Genomic DNA, 4364 nt, shown 5'->3' with positions numbered 1-4364 from the left:
TAGAGCTGAAGCTGAGTCTGAACATATTATGACTTTGCTATTTTTTGCTTTTTCCACCCAACGTAAAGCAACTAAAATTGCCACCATCTCCACTGTACATACTGCTAAATGATTAGATGTTCTTCTATTGATTTCAATTCCTCTTGCTGGAACCACCACACCCATTCCTGTTACCCCTGTTTCAGGGTTCTTAGTGCCATCTGTATATATTTGAGTAAAGTTTTTATATACTTCAGTAATATAATCATTAAACACCCCAACCAGATCAGCACTTTCTTCTTTCCTTTTCACCTCTAACAAATACCAGTCTACCTCTGGACTTCTCATCTTCCATGGGGCTATGACTGGATGTACTATTGAAGAACTGATTTTCATATCAGATACCCCAAGCTCTTTAGCTGTTTTGTTCCCCAAATAACCAAAGTTATCCTTTTTACTTCCCTCTTTCCTCCAGCATTCCTTCAACACTTCTTTTGTGGGGTGCGAGTCATTATGCCCCTGCAAGTTAACCCAGTAGTTTGCTATTATATGCCGTCTCCTCAGTTCCAATGGCATCTCTCCTACCTCTACCTGAATAGCTGAGACAGGTGATGTCTTAAAAGCTCCACTACACAATCTCAACGCCTGAGCCTGGATCACATCCAAATGTTTCAAATGGGATCTAGCTGCTGAAGAATACACTATACTGCCATAGTCCACCGTAGATCTTATCAGGGCCACATAAATTCTTTTCAGTGCTTGGCAACTTGCCCCCCATTCTCTACCAGTCAAGCATCTCATTACATTTATTACTTTTTTACTTTTTTCCACTATTCTTCTTATATGATCTGCCCATGTTAAATGGGAATCAAAAAGAACCCCCAAGAATTTGAATGTTCCTACTCTTTCTATTTCTTTCCCATACATCCTTATTTTCAATCTTTCATCTATTCTTTTATTAGTAAAGAAAACACTTTGGGTTTTTTTCCACTGAGAATCTACATCCCCATTCTTTCCCCCACTCCACCACTTTATCTACAGCTCCTTGCACTTTCCCAACTACATAATCCATATTTCTAACGCGAGTTACTTCAGATTACTTTTTTCAAGTAACTAGTAAAGTAACGCATTACTTTTTAATTTACAAGAAAATATCTGAGTTACTTTTTCAAAAAAGTAACGCCAGTTACTTTGTATTCCCATTTTTTGACTGACAAGCCTCCTGTTCCCATATTGGGAGAAATCGGAAGTATGGAGGCATTGTGTGCGCTGTGTGAACATGATGTTACTGTAGTCTAGACTAAATGTGAATGTGCATTAATTCATCCCACTCACAAAAAAAACAAAAAACAAAACAGATTTAGTATTCATCAAAATTAATAAAAACAGTGAAATGCAAACTCAGAATATGACGCAAACCTGCAATAACTAAATATATTAAATAACACAAATGTATCTATTCCCATTTTATTAACAGTGTCTTTGCTGCTGACCTTTAATGATCCAGTTCAACCATACTAATAATCAAAAATGACTTTAGATAAACTAACAATTGTGCTTCATTGTTTTTGTTTTTTTATTGCTGAAGAGTGTTGAACCTTCTTCTCCTGTGTTCTACTGTACAGATGTGAATTTACTTTTCCTTCAGCCTGAGGTTTATTCATTACACTTTTTGGTGTGAAAGGGCTTTTACATTTGCTATAAATAGAACTTCTTATATTAAAAACAATCAAGCCCTGCTCATATTTAAAAAGTAATGTGAAAGTAACGCAAAAGTAATGTAACACATTACTTTCCATAAAAAGTAACTAAGTAACGTATTTAGTTACTTTTTTAGGTAGTAACGCAATATTGTAAGGCATTACTTTTAAAAGTAACTTTCCCCAACACTGCTTATGACAGTCCCAAAGCAGACAAGGGGATGGTGCTCAGAAGTTCCAGTCTCTATTTGTTGTTATGAGGATGGATAACACTTGATATACATTTGATCTGAAACAAAAAAGCCAAACAATAGAATAATAGAACAACAAAATAGAAAAAATAATTATGTACAGGTTAATGTCACATGTAAAAAAACTTTGACTTCTAGGGTGGCAACATACATTTAAAATAAAGAGTGCTGCATCTTCCATACCAATCCTATCCCCGGAAGTGAATGAAAAGTTAAATATTAAAACAACCTCCTCATATGACTTTTTTAACATTATACAGCAAATGCTAGAGGCATACACATACAAAACGATCATGTCCTTTCATTATTCACTACGTCATTTTAACACAAGCCACCAAAACCTAAGTTACACCTATGCTATCCGTCATGTACTGTAGGTAACAATTTAAAGAGCAAACAATTTAAAAATAAGTTTATCAGAAATGTATTATCCAAACAGTACTTCCCCAGTCAGCTAAAAAGAAAATATGTTCTCCAAGAATTTAGTGAAGAAGAGGCAAAGAAAATAAGGAAGCGTTATTTTACTTATCCAGTTCTTCCTAAAGCCAAAGAAGTAACATTTAAAATACTAAAGGACATTTATCCATCTAATAACTTCCTACATGAAAGATTTCATTGGGAGAACGATTCATGTGGGTTCTGTGAGAAAGATATTGAAACTGCAGAACATATGTTTTTTCAATGTGAACCTGTACAGACTTTTTGGCTGGAATTTCAAAACTGACTTCATTCCAAACATTTATCAATACAGCCTTTGACTGTGATCTCAATTAAAGTTGGAGTATTGTTGAAGGAAAAGATCCTAGACTTTGATAAATAACTTGGCAAATGTCATGACTTTCACTTTAAATTGTGTATTCGATTAAATTTGCACTTATTAAATCAATTCAGTAAAAACAAACAAACAAAAAAAATTTACATTTGGTAATACAGATGTGTATACAAGTGTGTGTTTTACATTTAATTATTAATTTTCTAAAGATATGTTTACTTATTTCAGCATACTTAACAAATGACTGCATCTAAGAAACACAAAAATTTATTTTTTTCAAATTATTTATTCAAATTCATTCATTCATTCATTCATTCCCTTCCTCCCTCGTGTACTACAACAATTGCTGATTGAGGAACATGACATTGACCTTCAGGCCTTGTTTATCAACACAGTATGACAAAACTGTTTCCATGTCATCTTGAGACTGAAAAATAAACAAAAAAGTCCTGCCCAGGGCCTTTCTGGGTGCATTTTGTTGATCGTCACTGTTCATTTGCAGAAAAGCAGGCTCCGTCACCTCTCCACAGAATAAGTCTTTGTGATTTTGTACCCAGTACCAAGCTGTATGAATGTCTCTCACAATGGTGGGCTGTTGCACCTGAATATACAAATATATAATGGCACAAAAAAATGAAACTATTTATCCGACTTGCATGCAACTCCGTGATATATGACCACTAAAATCATTTACCTTATCAGTGTCCTCTTCAACCACAACTCTTCTGCTGGGTGACTGTTTGGTGGTGGTGGATTTTGACACCCTAAAGACAAGGGTTCCCTGAAGGAGCTGGGATGCTTCTTCGGTCCAGTGTGCAAACCTCTGTCCATGCCTTTGTAAAATATGTAAATGTATATACACTCTATTGTTATAACACCTTTCTAGTATAGTATCAGCCGAGTTACTGAAATTTTATCTGTAGAGTCTGTCATACCCTTCAAGGTAAAAGCTCTCCATCAGTTGAATGCACCACCACTGGCGAATCACTGGCACCTCCTCCTAAGAGTGCAAAACAAAAATAAAAACAAACAAAAAAATGCCACATAAAAGTAATTTGGTATATTTTTGTGTAAATATAGCTTACCTCTGTGAATGTTAGTGGGCATGATGTACATGTGCTGAGAGCATACTGTGTAATACAAATAACACTATAAGATGCTGATTTTATCATTTACCAGCTTTGACAAATGGAGACATGGGCTGATGACGTCAAAGTTTCAAAAAATATATGGATTCATTGTTCACCCAAAGAAAGCAAGGGCGGCATTTTCAGATGTATCCACTCTGGGGACTGTACTGTACCCAGAACACTGTACCCAGAGCTACTTCTCTCTGTTTATGTCTATGACCAATCATGCAGGTACTGGGCTACTTCGCAGTGGTTCCTACCAGAACCAGTCTAAAATAGTCTGAATATATAAATGTATTATAGGTGTACCGTAGTGATTCATGATTAGCCAAAAACACAGTTTGGAAAATGGATTTATGATGCACTCGCTTATTATAAAAAAAAAAATGTTGAATTTTCAACAGAAAAAAGTTACAGACTGCAGATTAAAATAATGGATTATTCCCATACTGAATTGTTAATAAATAATGGCATATTTTCTTGTTAATCACATCAAAACTAGGCTGAAACATTTGAATTTACTGAAACCTGC

The 4364-nt window shown here is 35.0% G+C and overlaps 1 long non-coding RNA gene across 1 annotated transcript; it reads right to left on the bottom strand.

Moving 5' to 3' along the window:
- Nucleotides 1–3157: 3157 nt before the first annotated feature.
- LOC113080784 (uncharacterized) lies at nt 3158–3868 on the bottom strand. The gene is made up of 3 exons (XR_003282026.1): nt 3788–3868; nt 3397–3702; nt 3158–3303 (listed from the first exon to the last, which is right to left on the bottom strand). It is a non-coding gene; the product is annotated as an uncharacterized LOC113080784 (long non-coding RNA).
- Between the last annotated feature and the right edge of the window lie 496 nt (nt 3869–4364).

The sequence above is a fragment of the Carassius auratus genome, unplaced genomic scaffold, assembly GCF_003368295.1.
Source record: "Carassius auratus strain Wakin unplaced genomic scaffold, ASM336829v1 scaf_tig00031992, whole genome shotgun sequence".
Classification (NCBI taxonomy): Eukaryota; Metazoa; Chordata; class Actinopteri; order Cypriniformes; family Cyprinidae; genus Carassius; species Carassius auratus.
Note: the sequence above shows the minus strand (reverse complement) of the source record. Positions and strands in the feature narration are given on the sequence as shown.